This window comes from Engystomops pustulosus, chromosome 4 (assembly GCF_040894005.1).
Source record: "Engystomops pustulosus chromosome 4, aEngPut4.maternal, whole genome shotgun sequence".
NCBI classification, from domain to species: Eukaryota; Metazoa; Chordata; class Amphibia; order Anura; family Leptodactylidae; genus Engystomops; species Engystomops pustulosus.
This window is the reverse complement of record NC_092414.1, coordinates 197874425-197896807: the sequence shown is the minus strand read 5'-3', so window position 1 is coordinate 197896807 and position 22383 is coordinate 197874425. Positions and strand designations below refer to the sequence as shown.

At 47.1% G+C, this 22383-nt stretch overlaps 1 long non-coding RNA gene across 1 annotated transcript; it reads right to left on the bottom strand.

The window, feature by feature from the left end:
- Positions 1–10272: 10272 nt before the first annotated feature.
- On the bottom strand, positions 10273–20368 carry LOC140125755 (uncharacterized). Its single transcript, XR_011854721.1, has 2 exons — positions 20187–20368; positions 10273–11089 (listed from the first exon to the last, which is right to left on the bottom strand). It is a non-coding gene; the product is annotated as an uncharacterized lncRNA (long non-coding RNA).
- Positions 20369–22383: the final 2015 nt, after the last annotated feature.

Genomic DNA, 22383 nt, shown 5'->3' with positions numbered 1-22383 from the left:
GGACTAGACAGCAGGATACTGACAGGACCCCATAACAGAGACAGTCAGAGACAAGGGCTAGACAGCTAGATGCTGACAGGACCCCATAACTGAGACGGAGACAAGGACTTGGCAGCAGGATACTGACAGGACCCCATAACAGGAACAGTCAGAGACAAGGACTAGACAGCAGGATACTGACAGGACCCCATAACAGGAACAGTCAGAGACAGGGACTAGGCAGCAGGATACTGACAGGACCCCATAACAGGAACAGTCAGAGACAAGGGCTAAGCAGCAGGATACTGACAGGAACCCATAACAGAGACAGTCAGAGACAAGGACTAGGCAGCAGGATACTGACAGGACCCCATAACAGAGACAGTCAGAGACAAGGACTAGGCAGCAGGGTACTGACAGGACCCCATAACAGGAACAGTCAGACACAAGGACTAGGCAGCAGGATACTGACAGGACCCCATAAAAGAGATAGTCAGAGACAAGGACTAGGCAGCAGGATACTGACAGGACCCCATAACAGAGACAGTCATAGACAAGGACTAGGCAGCAGGATACTGACAGGACCCCATAACAGGAACAGTCAGACACAAGGACTAGGCAGCAGGATACTGACAGGACCCCATAACAGAGATAGTTAGAGACAAGGACTAGACAGCATGACACTGACAGGACCCCCATAACAGGAACAGTCAGAGACAAGGGCTAAGCAGCAGGATACTGACAGGACCCCCATAACAGAGAGGGTCAGAGACAAGGACTAGGCAGCAGGATACTGACAGGACCCCCATAACAGAGATAGTTAGAGACAAGGACTAGGCAGCAGGATACTGACAGGAACCCATAGCAGGAACAGTCAGAGACAAGGGCTAAGCAGCAGGATACTGACAGGACCCCCATAACAGAGATGGTCAGAGACAAGGACTAGGCAGCAGGATACTGACAGGACCCCCATAACAGGATCAGTCAGAGACAAGGACTAGGCAGCAGGATACTGACAGGACCCCATAACAGGAACAGTCAGAGACAAAGGCTAGGCAGCAGGATACTGACAGGACCCCATAACAAAGACAGTCAGAGACAAGGACTAGGCAGCAGGATACTGACAGGACCCCCATAACAGAGACAGTCAGAGACAAGGACTAGGCAGCAGGATAATGAAAGGACCCCATAACAGAGACAGTCATAGACAAGGACTAGGCAGCAGGATACTGACAGGACCCCATAACAGGAACAGTCAGGCACAAGGACTAGGCAGCAGGATACTGACAGGACCCCATAACAGAGATAGTCAGAGACAAGGACTAGGCAGCAGGATACTGACAGGACCCCATAACAGAGACAGTCAGAGACAAGGACTAGGCAGCAGGATACTGACAGCACCCCATAACAGAGATAGTTAGAGACAAGGACTAGACAGCATGACACTGACAGGACCCCCATAACAGGAAGAGTCAGAGAGAAGGGCTAGACAGCAGGATACTGACAGGACCCCATAACAGGAAGAGTCAGAGACAAGGACTAGGGAGCCGGATACTGACAGGACCCCATAAAAGAGAAAGTCAGAGAGAAGGGCTAGACAGCAGGTTATTGACAGGACCCCATAACAGGAACAGTCAGAGACAAGGGCTAGGCAGCAGGATACTGACAGGACCCCATAACAGGAACAGTCAGAGACAAGGGCTAGACAGCAGGATAGTGACAGGACCCCATAACAGGAACAGTCAGAGAGCAGGGCTAGACAGCAGGATACTGACAGGACCCCATAACAGGAACAGTCAGAGACAAGGGCTAGACAGCAGGATAGTGACAGGACCCCATAACAGGAACAGTCAGAGACAAGGACTAGGGAGCCGGATACTGACAGGACCCCATAACAGAGACAGTCAGAGACAATGGCTAGGCAGCAGGATACTGACAGGACCCCATAACAGGAACAGTCAGAGTCAAGGACTAGACAGCAGGATACTGACAGGACCCCATAACAGAGATAGTCAGAGACAAGGACTAGACAGCATGATACTGACAGGACCCCATAACAGGAACAGTGAGAGACAAGGGCTAGGCAGCAGGATACTGACAGGACCCCCATAACAGGAACAGTCAGAAACAAGGACTATGGAGCAGGATACTGACAGAACCCCATAACAGAGACAGTCAGAAACAAGGGCTAGACAACAGGATACTCACAGGACCCCATGACTGAGACAATCAGAAACAAGGGCTAGACAACAGGATACTCACAGGACCCCATGACTGAGACAGTCAGAGACAAGGACTAGACAGCAGGATACTGACAGGACCCCATAACAGGAACAGTCAGAGACAAGGACCAGGGAGCCGGATACTGACAGGACTTCATAAAAGAGAAAGTCAGAGAGAAGGGCTAGACAGCAGGATATTGACAGGACCCCATAACAGGAACAGTCAGAGACAAGGGCTAGGCAGCAGGATACTGACAGGACCCCATAACAGGAACAGTCAGAGACAAGGGCTAGACAGCAGGATAGTGACAGGACCCCATAACAGGAACAGTCAGAGAGCAGGGCTAGACAGCAGGATACTGACAGGACCCCATAACAGGAACAGTCAGAGACAAGGGCTAGACAGCAGGATAGTGACAGGACCCCATAACAGGAACAGTCAGAGACAAGGACTAGGGAGCCGGATACTGACAGGACGCCATAACAGAGACAGTCAGAGACAATGGCTAGGCAGCAGGATACTGACAGGACCCCATAACAGGAACAGTCAGAGTCAAGGACTAGACAGCAGGATACTGACAGGACCCCATAACAGAGATAGTCAGAGACAAGGACTAGACAGCATGATACTGACAGGACCCCATAACAGGAACAGTGAGAGACAAGGGCTAGGCAGCAGGATACTGACAGGACCCCCATAACAGGAACAGTCAGAAACAAGGACTATGGAGCAGGATACTGACAGAACCCCATAACAGAGACAGTCAGAAACAAGGGCTAGACAACAGGATACTCACAGGACCCCATGACTGAGACAATCAGAAACAAGGGCTAGACAACAGGATACTCACAGGACCCCATGACTGAGACAGTCAGAGACAAGGACTAGACAGAAGGATACTGACAGGACCCCATAACAGGAACAGTCAGAGACAAGGACTAGGCAGCAGGATACTGACAGGACCCCATAACAGGAACAGTCAGAGACAAGGGCTAAGCAGCAGGATACTGGCAGGAACCCATAGCAGGAACAGTCAGAGACAAGGGCTAAGCAGCAGGATACTGACAGGACCCCATAACAGAGACAGTCAGAGACAAGGACTAGGCAGAAGGATACTGACAGAACCCCATAACAGAGACAGTCAGAGACAAGGACTAGGCAGCAGGATACTGACAGGACCCCATAACAGGAACAGTCAGACACAAGGACTAGGCAGCAGGATACTGACAGGACCCCATAACAGAGACAGTCAGAGACAAGGACTAGGCAGCAGGATACTGACAGGACCCCATAACAGGAACAGTCAGAGACAAGGACTAGGCAGCAGGATAGTGACAGGACCCCATAACAGAGACAGTCAGAGACAAGGACTAGACAGCATGACACTGACAGGACCCCCATAACAGGAAGAGTCAGAGAGAAGGGCTAGACAGCAGGATACTGACAGGACCCCATAACAGGAGCAGTCAGAGACAAGGGCTAGACAGCAGGATAGTGACAGGACCCCATAACAGGAACAGTCAGAGACAAGGACTAGGGAGCCGGATACTGACAGGACCCCATAACAGGAACAGTCAGAGACAAGGGCTAGGCAGCAGGATACTGACAGGACCCCATAACAGGAACAGTCAGAGACAAGGACTAGACAGCAGGATACTGACAGGACCCCATAACAGAGACAGTCAGAGACAAGGGCTAGACAGCAGGATACTGACAGGACCCCATAACTGAGACAGAGGCAAGGACTTGGCAGCAGGATACTGACAGGACCCCATAACAGGAACAGTCAGAGACAAGGACTAGACAGCAGGATACTGACAGGACCCCATAACAGAGACAGTCAGAGACAAGGGCTAGACAGCAGGATACTGACAGGACCCCATAACTGAGACAGAGGCAAGGACTTGGCAGCAGGATACTGACAGGACCCCATAACAGGAACAGTCAGAGACAAGGACTAGACAGCAGGATACTGACAGGGCCCCATAACAGAGACAGTCACAGACAAGGGCTAGACAGCATGATACTGACAGGACCCCATAAGAGGAACAGTCAGAGACAAGGACTAGACAGCAGGATACTGACAGGACCTCATAACAGAGATAGTCAGAGACAAGGACTAGACAGCATGATACTGACAGGACCCCCATAACAGGAGCAGTCAGAGAGAAGGACTAGGCAGCAGGATACTGACAGGACCCCCATAACAGGAACAGTCAGAAACAAGGACTATGGAGCAGGATACTGACAGGACCCCATAACAGAGACGGTCAGAGACAAGGGCTAGACAGCAGGATACTGACAGGACCCCATAACTGAGACAGTCAGAGACAAGGACTTGGCAGCAGGATACTGACAGGACCCCATAACTGAGACAGTCAGAGACAAGGACTAGGCAGCAGGATACTGACAGGACCCCCGTAACATGAACAGTCAGAGACAAGGGCTAGGCAGCAGGATACTGACAGGACCCCATAACAGGAACAGTCAGAGACAAGGACTAGACAGCAGGATACTGACAGGACCCCTATAACAGGAACAGTCAGAGACAAGGGCTAGACAGCAGGATACTGACAGGACCCCAAAACAGAGACAGTCAGAGACAAGGACTTGGCAGCAGGATACTGACAGGACCCCATAACAGAAACAGAGATAAGGGCTAGACCTCAGGGTACTGACAGGACCCCATAAGAGGAACAGTCAGAGACAAGGACTAGGCAGCAGGATACTGACAGGACCCCAAAACAGAGACAGTCTTAGGTAAGATTCAAACAGCTCCTATCTTTCCTGACGATTTCCGTTTGCGCGGAATCGCCCCTGGATTTTGCCGCACGCGATCAGATTTTGGCGCATTGGCACTGGCTTGCATGCGACAGAAATCAGAGGGCGGGCAGTCGGACAACCCGACGGATTCGGACAAACCGCAGAATTTTAAAAACGCGATTGTGTTGCAAGATCAGCAGTCCCATGCACTGGGAAGGAAGAAGAAGGTGAACTCCGTCGGACCTCGGCACAGCAACAACACATGCAGGAACTCGGGCTCATGATCTTCATGAATCGCACTGTACCCGAGTCCTCGCCAGACAACGCGCAGCCGGATCGCGACAGGACCGGGTAAGTAAATCTGCCCCATTGTATCTTAACTAGAGATGAGCGAGCACTAAAATGCTTGGGTACTCGTTATTCGAGACAAACTTTTCCCGATGCTCGAGTGCTCGTCTCGAATAACGAGCCCCATTGAAGTCAATGGGAGACTCGAGCATTTTTCAAGGGGACCAAGGCTCTGCACAGGGAAGCTTGGCCAAACACCTGGGAACCTCAGAAAAGGATGGAAACACCACGGAAATGGACAGGAAACAGCAGGGGCAGCATGCATGGATGACTCTGAGGCTGCTTAATCGCACCATTATGCAAAAATTATGGGCAACAGCATGGCCATGACAGAGTGACAGAATGAAGCTAGATAGCATGTAAAACATCCAATAATTGACCCTGACACTATAGGGGACGGCACGCAGAGGCAGCGGCAGCAGTGGCAGGCTAGAGAGTGTCATGGCGACATACCCTAAATGGACTCAGGCTTCACCAAAGGAGGTGAGCAAGAAGCGCTGAAATGATTTCCTATGTGAACAAAAGTTTGACGGTATATTTAGTCGATAACACAGCATGGTGGCGACATAGTGACCAAGTTCCATAACGTATCTGGTGAAACACCCGAAAAATGAGCCTGACACAGCTCTTTTGATAAGGGGACGACATGTGGAGGCAGCCATGGAGACGACTTCCATGATTAAGAGCGACAGTATGGGGCATTCATTTTGCGCTGCTATGATTGCAACTTCAGGTCTCCAGCATGGCAGCGACAGATGGGCCGAGTTCCACTATGTATCTGGTGAAACACCTGAAAATTCTGCCTGACACAGCTCGTTTGATAAGGGGATGATGTGCTGCATATCCTCTCGTGCTCCAGCGTCTGGGGTATAGAGAGTTGAAATGAGACATTGGTGGACGCTGTGGAGGATCGTGGAGGCAAAATGGACAGGAAACAGCAGGGGCAGCATGCATGGATGCCTCTGAGGCTGCCTAATCTTGGGATGGAGCTGGCGGTCCGCTGCCAGGTGAGCTTTCGCCTGTCCAAGCCCCTGTCTCTCGGCTCCTCCCCACCCAAAATGGGCCTGGGGGCCAGAAGCGTTTACTTTGAAAAAATTATAATTTTCAAAGCCGGCCGGGTCGTTTGAATATTTCATCTAGGAATAATGGAATAGCATAGTGGTTCTATTTTTAATAGTTTTTTCGGAAATGGTTCCATGATTAAGAGCGACAGTGTGCGGTATCCATATTGCACTGCTATGATTGCAACTTCAGGTCTCCAGCATGGCGGCGACAGATGGGCCGAGTTCCACTATGTATGTGGTGAAACACCTGAAAATTCTGCCTGACACAGCTCGTTTGATAAGGGGACCATGTATGGAGGCAGTGAACTAGTAGTAGATTAAAGGTGCTGCCGTTAATACTATGTTAGTTGGATCTTGGGATGGTGCTGGCGCTCCGCTGCCAGGCGAGCTTTCGCCTATCCAAGCCCCTGTCTCTAGGCTACTCCCCAAACAGCACTTCTAAGAACCTTTTGTATAAGAACAAGTGTAGTAGCGTTCTTACAAGTTTGGGTTATGGCGGGTGAGGGGAATGTAAACAGATGTGCAAGAAGCGCTGAAATAATATTGGTAAATGATAAAAGTTTTCCAGTATATTTTGTGGATTACACAGCAGGGTGGCGACAAAGTTAACAAGCTTGATGTGGAAGCCATGAAAACAACTTAAAATTCTGCCTGACACAGCTCGTTTGATAAGGGGACCATGTATGGAGGCAGCTATATGGACGACTTTTGGAGGCAGCTATGGCGATGACGTGTGGAGGTAGCAATGGAGACAACGTGTGGAGGCAGCTAAAAAGACGACGTGTGGAGGCTGCTATGGAGACAATTTAATTTGGATAGTGCCTGTATGTGGCAGTCCAAAAAAGTTTTCAAACCAGAGGAGCAGGTAGGTGGTCCTCCAGAAAATTAAATACATAGAGTACTATAGCTATAGCCATTTGGCCCTGGAAAAAAATAGCCAGTTTCCTCTGCTTTAGTGTACAAAGAGGAGGATAAGGAGGACAATGAGGAGGAGGAGTGCATACATTATTCAGGTTGAGCTTCTTTCACCTTGTGGAGAATTGAAATCCTGGGAAATCCAGACTTTATTCATCTTGATAAGCGTCAGCCTGTCAGCGCTGTCAGTCGACAGGCGTGTACGCTTATCGGTGATGATGCCACATCACGGGATAGGCAGCCTAGCATGAAATCTGCTATATGCGCCAGAGTCCCAACGCGCAAGAATTCACTTCCCTCACTGGCCTGACTCTCCATTTCCTCTTCCTCCAACTCCTCTTCTTCTGCCCATACACGCTGAACAGTGAAGGACTGAACAATGGTCCCCTCTTCTGTCTCGCAACATTCTCCTCCTCTTCCTCCTCCTCCTCCTCCACCTCCTCCGATATGCGCTGAGAAACAGACCTGAGGGTGCTTTGGCTATCAACAAGGGAATCTTCTTCCCCCGTCTCTTGTGACGAGCGCAAAGCTTCCGACTTCATGCTGACCAGAGAGTTTTTCAACAGGCCAAGTAGCGGGATGGTGAGGCTGATGATGGCGGCATCACCACTGACCATCTGTGTTGACTCCTCAAAGTTACTCAGCACCTGACAGATATCAGACATCCACGTCCACTCCTCATTGTAGACTTGAGGAAGCTGACTGACCTGACTACCAGTTCTGGTGGAAGTTGACATCTGGCAGTCTACAATCGCTCTGCGCTGCTGGTAAACTCTGGATAACATGGTTAATGTTGAATTCCACCTCGTGGGCACGTCGCACAACAGTCGGTGAGCGGGCAGTTGGAGGCGGCGCTGCGCTGCCCTGAGAGTGGCAGCATCTGTGTTGGACTTCCTGAAATGCAGATGCGGCGCACCTTCGTGAGCAAAACAGACAGATTGGGGGATGTCTTGAGGAAACGCTGAACTATGAGATTTAACACATGGGCCAGGCATGGCACATGTGTCAGTCTGCCGAGTTGCAGAGCCGCCACCAGGTTACGGCCGTTGTCACACACAACCATGCCTGGCTTCAGGTTCAGCGGTGCCAGCCACAGATCAGTCGGCGCCGTGATGCCCTGTAATAGCTCTTGGGCGGTGTGCCTTTTATCGCCTAGGCTCAGCAGTTTGAGTACCGCCTGCTGTCGCTTAGCGACGGCACTGCTGCTGTGCCTAGAGCTACCGACTGATGGCGCCATGCCCACGGATGGTAATTCGGAGGAGGAGGAGGTGGAGGAGTGGTGGGAGGAGGAGGAGGCATAGTAGGCCTTTCAGACCTGGACCGAGGTAGGCCCCGCAATCCTCGGCATCGGCAGTATATGACCAGCCCCAGGGTCAGACTCGGTCTACCAACAGTGCTCTACCATGAGTCCCAGTAACTTGAGACATGAACCTAGGGAGTGTAGCTGTGCGGCGTTCCCCTGCTCCCTCATCAGCAGGTGGTGTCTCACCCCGCCCAGGACCACGGCCTCTGACCCCTGCAGTAGTTGGACGCCCACGTCCACGCCCTCGTCCTCTACCCCTAGCCCGCGGGTTAAACATTTTCCAAATAAAGTGTAAACTTGAATTTTTTTTTTTGTTTTTTTTTTTTAAACAAAACGATGCTATCCTATTGCTATGGCTAGTTTCTAACCTACACTGACAGCACACAACTGGATTTTGTGCTGTGCCTGATGAGTCTGAGTTATAAAAAGAAATAAACGTAAAAAAAAAAAATCAGCAGACTGTGCCTAATTCAAATCAAACCCCTAATAAATTGTCCCACTTCGGTGTTTGAGGTGGATATGTGTGTCACTAAGAGCTAAACACAACGGTCGCAAGTCTCCCTGCAAATTACTCACAATATGGTCCTAGCTGCACTACTAATAGCAGCAAGTCCAGCCACAAGCAAACCAAAAAAAAGTAAAATAAAACGTTATTGTAGCCCTAAGAAGGACTGTTGGGTTCTTGTAGAATCACTCCTGCCTAACACTATTCTAATAGAACACCTTAACGCTTTCCCTGACCAGCAGCAGCTCTCTCCCTAGCGGCATCCAGACACAGAATGATCCGAGCAGCGCGGGCAGGGGCTAGTCTATTCCAGGGTCACCTGATCTGGCCAGCCAACCACTGCTATCGACGTGTAAGGGTACCACGTCATGCTGGCTGGAGTGCAGAGTCTCCTGGCTTGTGATTGTCTGTTTCTGGCCGCCAAAAATCACAACGGTGGGAGATGCCATTTTCTCGAGCTGGCGAAGTATTCGTCCGAGCAACGAGCAGTTTCGAGTACGCAAATGCTCGAACGAGCATCAAGCTCGGACGAGTATTTTCGCTCATCTCTAATCTTAACCTATTCTTTACTACCTGGGCAATTTCCTGCAAACTCCTGATATGACTTGACCTACATGTATATAGTTAATTTTGGGAGGTTTCATATAGTAAGTGTTAACCCTATCTCCTTAAACTGCCCATAGCCATTAGATTAGCAAATGAGGGTAATAATTAAAGAGGTCCTGTCATACAGATATCATTGAAGCAGCTCATAATGGAACTTGTCTCTATTCAGGACTGAGGAGGACTACCTGAAGGGAGGGGTCTAAGTGGTCCTAAGGGTGATGTCACACGTTCAGTTTTTCAGATGCAGTTTTTGATGCCCAAACCAGGAATGGAGTAAAAGTAGGAGGAGGAGCAGCACCTTTCAATTATTTGTCTCACCCATTATGATCCACACCTGCTTCTGGCTTCAAAAACTGCATCTGAAAAACTGAACGTGTGCCATCACCCTAATTTTGATTTAGACCTCACTGTGTATGTCTGTAGTACCATGGCATGTGAAGTTGGTGCACTTTGATCTATTGAATCTTTCATTATGATGAAGATTCTTGGAAATTCATCACAGATGATTCCAGGTATGACTGTACAATTTTCCACTCTCATACAAAAATGGTTTGATGTCCCAAAGCTGCAGCAAAAAATCATTTCCCCTTTAATTAAGGAACAAAAGCATGCCCGATTTCCACTGCGGAGGTTTCATCAGATACCATCCGCTGTAATACAAAGCTCCTCAATTGACAAGGAGGTATAGAGTTACCACATCTCATCTGAAGCTGGAGATGTGTGTAGGCTGCCTTGCCTCTCGTAATTGATTAGATGTGCTCCAGGTGGAAACAAGTCCTTCTCTAGCCTGGAGGTGTTACATTATTTGATGAAGACATTGTGGTGACAGCTTGTATATAACTATGCCTTTACTGTATCAATACTTTCATAGGTCATCTCCATTGCCTCATTCTGTAGAAGACATCTATACCACATGCTTCTATTCTCCTTCCAAATGTGTCTGAAGAAACGTCAAGTTGATGTTGGCTTTCAGTATTAGCAAAATGGTCCCTTTCATCTCATCCCACTTCTCGCGGTAGTCCTCCCTCCAACTATTGACTATTGTCATGGTTGCTATACTACTGCTTTACCAAAGAGATTTCAGAACCTCTACTTAAACCAGTACAATTTATCTTAGTTGTTCTCTCCAACTTCTGTTCATTTTTGCTCCAGTCTTTCTCCAGTTTTCTTGACTTGTAGCTTTGTCTGGTTCCTGATTTATTCTCTCTCTTGGCTTGTTGCTTGAGGTTGTGTTACTGTTCTAGTTTGACTCCTGGTTCTTTGCTCTGACTATACTTTTGCTACCACCTTGTGCTTGCTTTGTTGTCTGTTGCTCAACCTCAGGCCTTAGGTACTTTACATCTGTTATCAATGTAAGGTCAGTAGCATTACAAGGATGTGCTCCTGAAAAGGAGAAGAAAATTAGTAAATGCTTTGCATGTCGTTTTTGGCGAAGACCAAACATTGATTTACGACCCTGTAAGGTCTGAAGTCAAGAGTGTCAAAGTTCAACCCTAAGGTGTTCAAGACTTTGACTGTGGATGACAAGAACTTCAAGAAGAGAGTCATGGCAAAATAGGAGTCATATTGCTACCTCATTCACTAATATAACATCAGGTGTCACAGGAGGACATATATATCTTCTGTTGTGGCCAAAATCACCGTATAGGCACAGTCCTAAACTAATACCCATGTGATATAGTAAATATAAGCTGTAGTATAGTATAGTATAAGCTGTAACACACTTGAGTCTTCATGCATTGCCCTGTAGAACACATGATCTACCATGAAATATGTGGTCACTTGGAGTTCACCAATGTGGTGTCCCCTTTATACCATATCTATGAAGGGTTTATGTTGGGTCAGGCTCTTTGAGTTTGATTTTCCTGGGATAGGAAACTCTGTTGGGGGTCACATCCTTACTAATTGTATTATATACACTCATTAAAGACGGGAAATGTAAACTTGTAAATAGGGGAACTTGGTGATAAAATGAACAATTGACCTCCAGAAATTTCTCATTTCTAGGAAACTGCAGGAAAAAGAGAAAGCGAGTATATTAGATGGAATCACCAGTGAAGCTTATGAGGTTATTCAGGTCTTATATTTATCAGTCGCACACTCATGAACCTTCCTGGGCATTGGTGATTAGTAGTGGAAAAATGAGATGGTTGGCGGAATATTGGTTTAAAGCGCTACAGCCATAAAATGGGTGATAACTTGGTGAATGGTCCTAGCCTAACCACTCTTACCAATCTTTTGTACCCCAAATGAATGGAGTAACTGAGCGTGTAGACACCACTCATGCCTTTAATTTCTATGGAGCTTCCAGAAACTCATTCAAATACTGAATGTAATTTGTAAAACCCATGATTCTTATATATAACATGTATTATTACCTGCATGATTTGAATTGGACTACATTTCCCATGAAGCCTTGCAGGCTGTAATCAGGGGTGAACCTAAACTCTCTGCTGCCTGAGGCGAGCTATAGAACGGCGCCCCCTCCACCCGATCTGGTAGTAATATATCAGTATGAGGGTACTCCATCCAGTGTCTCACGCTCATGCTGACATGGGGTGTTAAGAGACCCTAATTTTAAGAGTCAGGTCCTGCTTTGTAGCAGGTGACTGCACCCCTGATGCTGCCCCCCATATTGGTGCAGGTGGTGCTGCCTAAGGTAAGAGGCTCAACTCGCCTCATGGCTGGTGCACCCCTGACTGTAAGCATTGTCTGAGAGTCTTATTTTCAAATTACAGCAAGGACTCTGCATGTGCAATATATACTGTAGAAATTCAAGTCCACATACATTGGCATTAATCTCACAATATGGGACTACAATTACCAGCTCTCATCCAATCTGATGCTTATATGGGATATCACTAGACTACAGGAGGCAGTGATGTCACAGGACATAAGTGTCACGGGTGGTGACCCGTGCTCCCCGGGGCTCGCAGGCGCGGTGCCAGCACAACTCACCTCTCCCCGTTTCGGAATCGCTGCCAAGTTCCGGCCGCGCACGTCAGGAAATCTAATGGGCCAGTGCACCGCTAATTGGTGCACTGGCTGATAACTTCCACTTTAAAAACCCTGCACCTTCCTTACACTCTTGCCGGATCTTTGTGCCTCACAGCCTTAGAGAAAGCTCTGTTGCGATTTGCCTGCGTTCCAGTGTCTCCTGCATTCCAGTGTCTCCTGCGTTCCAGTGTCTCCTGCGTTCCAGTGTCTCCTGCGTTCCTGACTCCCTACGTGTTCCTGTGTTGCCTGACCTCCTCCGTGTTCCCGTGTACCAGTGATCCTCCGTGTTGCTGTCCTGTTTGCTGTGTTCCCGTACCCTTCTGCTTGGACCTCCTGTTGCTGACCCCGGATTGGACTCTGACGCCTGCCCTGACCCTGTGACTGGACTGTGACCTCGAGATTGCCTGCCGATTCTGTACCTCGACCTTGACCGCCACTGCAGACAAGTCACGCCTGAGGAACGACCTGGTGGTACCACGCCGCAGCTTATCTAACCCGCCTTGCGGCGGCTCTGGTGAAAACCGGGTACCACTTAGACTCCGGTCCCAGGTAGTGGGTTATCGTCTGCAGTGGTCCAGAGGATCTACAACTGCAAGCCTGACAATAAGATTTACAGCCAGAGTGTGGAAGAAGAGTAGGGTTAGTATGTAACTATATTGTAAAACAGGAGGATTATAGGAAAATAAAAAAATATTTGGACAATTCCTTTAAGTTTCAGGACAGTAAATGCCATAGTCCACGAATGATAAGGAGAAGAAGAGGATCTGCTATAATATTATAACCTGTAGCAGTTGGGTCTGTTGTTTTTACTGGATGTCCTTGAGTTTTCAGAGTCCAGACTGCAATGTTATGGCAGGACAGCAAAAAATGCCATCAGTCAACAGCCCAAAAAACTTACAATGAACAATGGAGAAAACTGGATGGTGACAACGTGAACAAGTACAGAAATATTAGTGACCGCGGCCAATGTCATCTATAAAAATATTATTGGTAAATAAAACTATGAATTGATTATCTGGGTCTATAATATAGCGTTATAAGGGCCCATCTTCCAGCACCCTCCTTATACCAGGGCTAGGAGTAAGCACTGTGTCGCCTCTTCATTTAGCAAAGTGACTTACATTTTGTAGAGGCCATGTGTGGTATTACAACTTCCATTCGATTGTTCAGAACTATGGTGTAGTACCAGATACAGCCACTGCAGAATGTATGGTGCTGTGATTGGTAATGAAAAGGCCATATCAGTAGCACTGCCACAGGATGGCCAGGGATCAGAACTTTGCTGTTCTCATATTGATAGCCTATCCTTAGGATAACCTTTCAAGTCCTGGAAAATCCCTTTAAGCAACACATCTCTACATTGTTTTACTGGGGTCCTTGTCTTACTTGTACTGGTATTTATTCGAGGTATCTTATTTTACATGGCTGTTACAGGTTGGTGCTCCAGTTTTATGATGCAGCACTCTGAATCCTCGTAAGTTTGTGGATCAATGTGGGGCTCATTTACTAAGGGTCTGCGGACCGCACTATCGTCGGAATATCCAACGATTTCCCATGTGCACTGCATTTAGAAGGGTTTTTTGTCGTACACGATCGGATTTTGTCACTTTGGTGCCGGCTTTCATGCAACATAAATCGGAGGACGGGCCGTCAGATGATCCCACTGATTCGGACAAAGCGCTGGATTTAACATCTCAAATTGTGTCGGAAGACACGCACTCACATACACCGGGAAGAAGAAGGTGAACTCCGACGGACATCAGTGGGGAAGCAACACATGCAGGATATTGGACGCACGATCTTGGTGAATCTCGCTGGACTTCATCCTCGTCAGACAGTCCGGATCGGGGATCGTGATGGGTAAGTAAATGTGCCCCTATGTTTTACCTATTCAGATTGACAAGGATGTTATCCTGCTATCCCTGGACTCTTTTGTAATTAGGATACATGGCTGCTACCTCTCATAGTAGTAGATAGCACAGGCAGCTAAGCATATGCCAATACCAAGCACCAAGGGTCCGGTAAAAATGGCCAAACCATCCAAGTTCAGGGCAAATGGCAATCCAGTGGAATATAGACAACAAGCCTCAGGTCGGAGCAGGCCTTAGGTCAGGGTAGGTGGATATGGATCTAAGTCAGGTCAAGAAGGGGTGGTCAAGAGAGTGCAATAAGGTGTCACAGAATTGGAGTCCACAAACGGGGTAAAACAAGGAGTACAGATCATAGTGGTTAAGGCACAACATCACTGGAAACACTTAGGGAGTAGAATAGGGAAGGCTGAATGGAAGAACGCTCAACCACCTCTTATTGGGAAGGGTGCCTTTTATCACCAAGGGTGTTCACTGGCTGCCAAGGGACACGTAAATCTCAGAGAGTTGTGTACCAAGAAGGGTCTGACTAGCAGCATCAGGTAGAACAGAGCAAGGATTCCCCCCGTGATGAAGAGTCCAAGACCTGCCCGAACCAGTGAGATAGCACCAGGCAGAGAATGCCACTGTTACACCCCTGCTTAGACATAATGCTAAACGATTTCCTTGTGCCACCAGTAGGGGGAGTTTCAGAGCTTAGCGCATACAGTCGAATATCGTCAAAGTCTAAGCTTTATTGTATGACATACATGTTCCATGCAAGATACATTTCACATTCAGCAATCTAGAGGACCCTAGTATGAACAGCTCAGGCTGTAGGGAAAGGATAAGAATGACATCAAAGAGATGAGAGGTAAAGGAATCTTCTAGAATAAGCGACACTGAGAATATGATTCCTATTTTATATGAATAGTTATGCAGACATGGATAGGGGTATCATGCGGCCCGTCATCCCGTATCACCCGTCTTGAACTATACTTGTTATTTCTATTTTTGGATGACTTTTTCTTTCACAAACAGGAAGCTTCTACTGTAGATAATTCTTAACATGTTCTTGGTATGTAGACTATGAAAACATCTGACTATCTCCAGCAGGAAAAAAAAAAGATAGGGGATATGATACAAGAAGGAGCTAGAAATAAATGGAAAGAATGATATAAGATTGTGAGAGAGATAAGATCCATGGATGGATACGAGACCGATAGACAAACATGAGATGGTACACTCCATTAAAGGGTTAAAACACAAAGAATGAAGATCACTATTAAAAATTTAGCCCAAAATTTATATTCCAGGTAATTTATGTGCCATACAAAGGAAATCTCTACTAATGTAATCTACTTGAAGTTTTCTCTTCCTTGTTATGTAATTGACTTTGAGAAGAAAGAAGAAATTCTAATTCTCTAGTTTCACCTTCAAAGGTTAGTATAACCCAAGTATAACCCAAGATAGCAGCACTACAGGAATAAAGGTGGGGTACACTGATCCCCCAGGGGACCAGGACCATCAGGCAAAATTTCCCATATGAAGATACCAGCATATAAAAAATACATTAAAGCGAACCTGTCACCAGGAATGTCGTTTTTTAAAATCTGACAGGTCCTAATAGCCGATTCTGACATAAAAAATGTCTTTGTCAGCATTCTGAATCATTTTAGTACTTTTTAAAAGTTTATATCACATTACCTGGCTCATTTCCAGCAGCATGTGGAGAGTCCCAGGCAGCTTGTGTGTGCCTGTGTCTCAGTCTCCTCATGTATTCTTCCTCTACTCTACACTCATACATCCCTCCCCCTATCCTCTTCCTGCCATGTGATATGAGCAGACAGGGCAGGGAGGGGGATGGTGTGGAGAGACGAAAAATGCATGAGGAGACACATACACACAGATGCTGCAGCTGGCACTCCCTGGTACTCACCAGAAGATGCTGACAGGGAGCCTGGTAATGTGAAATAAACTTTTATAAAGTACTGAAATGATTCATAATGCTGCAAAAGAAAATTTTAGAATAAGCATAGCATACTACTGGAACTTGTTACCAGCTATAAATGACATTCCTGGTTCAATTTAAGTATGGGGAGAGGCTGGCATAGCTTTTATAATAGTAATCATCTTTATTTATATAGCGCCATCCAATTCCATAGCACTTTACAAATCATATTTTAAACAGTCTAACATATTGGGGCTCATTTACTAAGGGTCCGCAGACCGCACAAACATCGGATATTCCGACGATTACCGCTTTGCACTGCATTAAAAAGCGGATTTTAGCGCAAACGCGGCGGCTTTCATGCAACACAAATCGGGGGCAGGTTGTCGGATGATCTGACGGATTCGGACAAACCGTGGAATTTAAAAAAGATTTTGTTTCGCAAGATCAAGCACTCACATGAACCGGGAAGAAGAAGGTGAACTCCGGCGGACCTCGACACATGCAGGAACTCAGATGCACGATCTTAGTGAATCGAGCCGGACCCGAATCCCAGCCAAAATCTGATCGCGTGCGCCAAAATCCCCGGGCAATTCGGCGCAAAATGTAAATATTTGGGAAACCCGGCAAAAGTGCGGTGTTTGGACCCTTAGTAAATGAGCCCCAATGTTTTATATGCAATTTATAATCTGTTGGCAATTTTTATCTGCTGTGCATTTAGGCTCACTGTCTATGCTCAGCATGGCACAGATGGTCTGGTAATTGGGAGTGGATTGGTTTAGTTGGAGCCAGAGTTAGTTTCAGCACAGTAGCTCTGTCATCAGCTGCAGAAGCAGTAGATACTCACCAACCACAAGCGTCTACTCACCACCAAGAGAAGATCACAGAATCCTTGCCATGTCACACATTCTTAGAGAGTCCTGTAAAAGTTTTTATAAGGAGCGCCTCACTCCTAGTCAGCTAGTCTTAGTTCACGTGGTGTTAGACTTAGTTTCAGCCCATAGGGCAGCTCTGTCATCAGCTGCAGAAGCAGTAGATATTCACCTACCACAGTCTCCTCACCACCAAGAGAAGATCACAGAAACCTGACCACACACAGAGCATGAGAACATCTAAGCCATTGTAAGGCAAGGAACCAAATACCAATTAGTCATGAGAAGGGGCCAGAATGGCCGCACAAAACCAGAGCCACACGGATATAGTAAGTTGAAATGGTGAACTGTGTGAATTTTGTGTTATCATCAAATTGTTCTGGGGCCTAGTAGCAAAAAAGCCTATAAGCCTACACCAAACCCAGTATTGTAAAAAGAATTATATCTACAGGACTTAAATGTATGGTGACTAAATGAAAAGGAATTACTATTGACTGATTGTCCGCAATGGTTAAGCTATAATCTAGCGTACAGCTCCCGGGACCCCTCAGCTGGACGTAAGACATGGAGCAGAAGTGACTTGATGCCATCACTGCTGATATGGCTGTTAGGGCTTCTGTGAATGTGAGTAGCATTCTAAGGTCTATCTTTAGAAATAAATCATCCACAAATACCATGAATCAAGGGTATCCCCACCTACATCTATTCCCAACCCTTTTTTGGAAAGGTTCCTTGGCCACTGATTGTTGGGGGATATGGTGTCAGTCCACCTACTAGTCAACTATTGATAGCCTTTGCCAAGAACAGGTCTACCTTTAGAAATAAATGGAACAGTAAGTAGAGATGAGCGAACATACTCGTCCGAGCTTGATGCTCGTTCGAGCATTAGCGTACTCGAAACTGCTCGTTGCTCGGACAAGTATTTCGCCAGCTCGAGAAAATGGCATCTCCCGCCGTTTTGCTTTTTGGCGGCCAGAAACAGAGCCAATCACAAGCCAGGAGACTCTGCACTCCACCCAGCATGACGTGGTACCCTTACACGTCGATAGCAGTGGTTGGCTGGCCAGATCAGGTGACCCTGGGATAGACTAGCCGCTGCCCGCGCTGCTCGGATCATTCTGTGTCTGGATGCCGCTAGGGAGAGAGCTGCTGCTGGTCAGGGAAAGCGTTAGGGTGTTCTATTAGCTTACTGTTAGGCAGGAGTGATTCTCCAAGAACCCAACAGCCCTTCTTAGGGCTAGAATAGCATTATTTAATTTTTTTTATTTGCTTGTGGCTGGCCTTGCTGGCATTAGTAGTGCAGCTAGTACCATATTGTGAGGAATTTGCAGTGAGACTTGCTACCGTTGTGTTTAGCTCTTAGTGACACACATATCCACCTCAAACAGCTAAGTGGGACAATTTATTAGGGGTTTGATTGAATTAGGCACAGTCTGCCGATTTTTTTTTTTTTTTTTTCAAAAGTGAAAGTCACAGCACAAAATCCTTTTGTGTGCTGTCAGTGGTGCAAATGCAATTTCATCTAGCTTAGTCTGCCTGCTACTGTTTAACAAGCTAGTCTCCAGAAATCCCAATCCACATTCTCTCTGCCGGTGAAGCGTACTGTACGTCACGTGTGGCGTAATCTAATAAGTTTTTTTGTTCACATTAGTGTCATCGCCATGCTGTTGCCCATAATTTTGGCATAATGGTGCGATTAAGCAGCCTCAGAGGCATCCATGCATGCTGCCCCTGCTGTTTCCTGTCCATTTCCGTGGTGTTTCCATCCTTTTCTGAGGTTCCCAGGTGTTTGGCCAAGCTTCCCTGTGCAGAGCCTTGGTCCCCTTGAAAAATGCTCGAGTCTTCCATTGACTTCAATGGGGTTCGTTATTCGAGACGAGCACTCGAGCATCAGGAAAAGTTTGACTCGAATAACGAGTACCCGAGCATTTTAGTGCTCGCTCATCTCTAATGGTAAGATCATCTGTTGAATCAGGCGTGTAACTAGGAGAGGCAGGGTCCTATAGCAGACTTCTAAATGGGGCCTACCAACCCCCTCAGAAAATATACCTATTTGTATACTCACAAATGTATCTCTTCCCTAACATTTCTTATCTGAGCTGCTGATTCATGCTCTTTACTGTGTAATATATGCCCTAATGCAGCATAATGGGACAGATTTACTTACCCGGTCCTGACACGATCCCGTACGTTGTCCGGCGAGGATTCGGGTTTGCCACTTTTCACGAAGATCCTGCGCCCGAGTTCCTGCATCCGTCGCTTCTGCAGCGAGCTCCGCCGGAGTTCACCTGCTTCTTCCTGGTGCATGTGAGTACTTGATCTTGTGACACAATTCCTTTTTTAAATTCCGCAGTTTGTCTGAATCGATCGTGTTGTCTGATGGCCCATCCCCCGATTTCTGTCACATGCAAGCCGGCGCCGATGCACCACAATCCAATCGCGTGCGCAAAAAACCTGGGGCAATTTGGTGCAAAACGGAAATAAACGCGAAACCCGATGAAAGTGCAGTGTTCAGAACCTTAGTAAATGTGCCCCCATATGTATATAATGGTGCACATTCTCCTTTCTTTAGTGTGTCAGGTCGGATCCTAGGGCCCCTTGACACTGCGGACCCCATAGCAGCTGCTATGGCTACTAACGCTGTAGTGTTGCCCCTGTGTTGAATTGTCTCTGTTGCATCTTCTGATCTTTGTTTGAACAGTATGGGCACCAACTATCTCAGTGCCTGATAAGTTTGCCACAACAAGTCAGGTGTACTTAGGGCTTTAACAAAGAATTAACTCACTAGCCATCGAAAAATCATCCACAATTACCATGAATCATGAGCACCTCCACCTACACTTTTCCTCAACCCTCTATTTGAAAGGTTCCTTGGTAGGAAGCTGTTGGTCACCTGTCTTCCATATGTCCTAATGTGCCATTTACTGCATCTTCTTATCCTACTGCTGCTGTCTCTAAGCAGACGTTGCCTTTGAAGTTCTGGCAGTCCATGGGTGATACATGGCTTCTGGAACACTGACACGTCAACGCATCATAAGGGAGATAAGCTTACTAAGTACCGTGTGCTATTCTCCTCCCTGTGTCGTCGTATTAAAGAATGGGCCATGGATTAAGACTAACGCACATGATTTTCCACATTAAACATTCCTCCTTCACAATTAGAGAACCTTAATGGTAGACAGTCAGACATTTGTGGTCTTTTGATTCTGGGTTTTCATTACACAAGGAAATCTTAACTAGACCCATGGAAAGATACTCAATTTGTTGACTTAAAGTCATGGACATGGACCTCTAGACAATGATCAGGATTGGTCATGACTACATGTTTTGACGAGTGTTGGTCAAGCCCAGTTGCTTAGGTTTGTCTGGTTCCACATCGTAGACCCTTGGTTGCCAAGGGGAAAGCAGGAAATCCGAAAATCAGTCAACATCAAACATCAACATCAATTGTTCTTCAAGGATCCACTTCCAGCAGAGATTCATAACACATTGGGGTCGCGTATTGCACTTTCGTCGGACGGTTTGCAGGGATTGCATGGCCTGGACAGGTATATAATAGGTATCTGCTTTGGGATTATGTTGCACGCGATCGTTTTTCGGCGCAGCTGCGCTGGCTTCCATGCGACAGAAATTGGGGGACACGCTGTCAGAAGATCCGACTGATTCGGACTGAGCGCCGGATTTAACTTTCAAATTGTGTCACAAGCTATGCACTTGGGGCCTGGCGGCAGCCGGGGCCTAGAATGCCAGAGTGGCTGGCGATTGTGGCTTAGGGCGCGCTGTTGTCACGGTGCTTGGTATGGGGACCGGAGGGCTGTCCTACAGTCTGGCAGGTCTCCAGCAGGTTGTGTGTGCAAGAAATGATAGGCTGATGCAATAGTTTCTCCCTGGGGCGACCCCATAAGTGCCTGTATGATGAGTCCTTGGGTAATGGATGGGGAAGCCTGTGATGGTAAGCAGCTGTATCCAGGGATCAGACAGAGACAACGTTGTGCAATTTAACTTACAGTTCTTTATTGAACTTCAGCAGGCAACGGCCTGCAAATTCAGATTACTGCATATGCGCCATGAAAAAAAAGGTGAACTGTGTCGGACCTGTGTGGGGAAGCGACACATGCACGCTATCGAGCGCACTATCTTAGTGAATCACGGCACAGGGCATTGTCTGATGATAGTTCGGTGAACTCCAGCGGCTGCGTAAGTAAATGAGCCCCAATGTTTTCTTAACCCCTTCACGCTCCGTGGCGGATATATCCGCCACGGAGCGCAGTGACTTAGCGCTCAGTGGCGGATATATCCGCCACGGCGCTTATGCCGGCTCGGCTCTGGATCAGAGCCGAACCGGCATCGGGAAACACGGGGTGCCGGCTGTAACCCGTTAAATGCCGCGGTCAGCACGACCGCGGCATCTAACATGTCTCTGGGGTGTCTTTCCCCCACGATCGGCCCCCCCGAACCGTTTTCGGGGGGCACCGATCGCTGCTATGGATGTGCTGGGGTCCGATCTGGTCCCCAGCACAGCCTGCAGGCACTGCCAGTAAGATGGCGTCTGTGACGTCATCTTACTGGCATAGTGCCAGCCTATGCAAGTGCATAGGCTGACACTGATAATACTCTGCAATACATGATTATTGCAGAGTATTATCATGAACAAGCAATCAGATGATTGCTTGGTCATTTCCCATGGTGGAAAAAGTGAAAAAGTAAAAAAAAAAATGTTATTCAATAAAAAATAAAGTAATAAATCAATAAAAATGCCCATAAGCCCCATAACATATAAAGAGACATATAACCCCAAAAAAGTCTAAATCATAACAAAAACCCCACATATATAGTATCACCGCGTCCGTAACAACCCGTAGAATACAAGTAAAACATTATTGAACCCCCACGATAAACGCCGTAAAAAAAAACTGCTATAAACCTTCCAAAAATTATGATTTTTAGCTATTCAATCCCACAAAAAATGCTATAAAATGTGATAAAAAAACCATGTGTACTCCGACATGA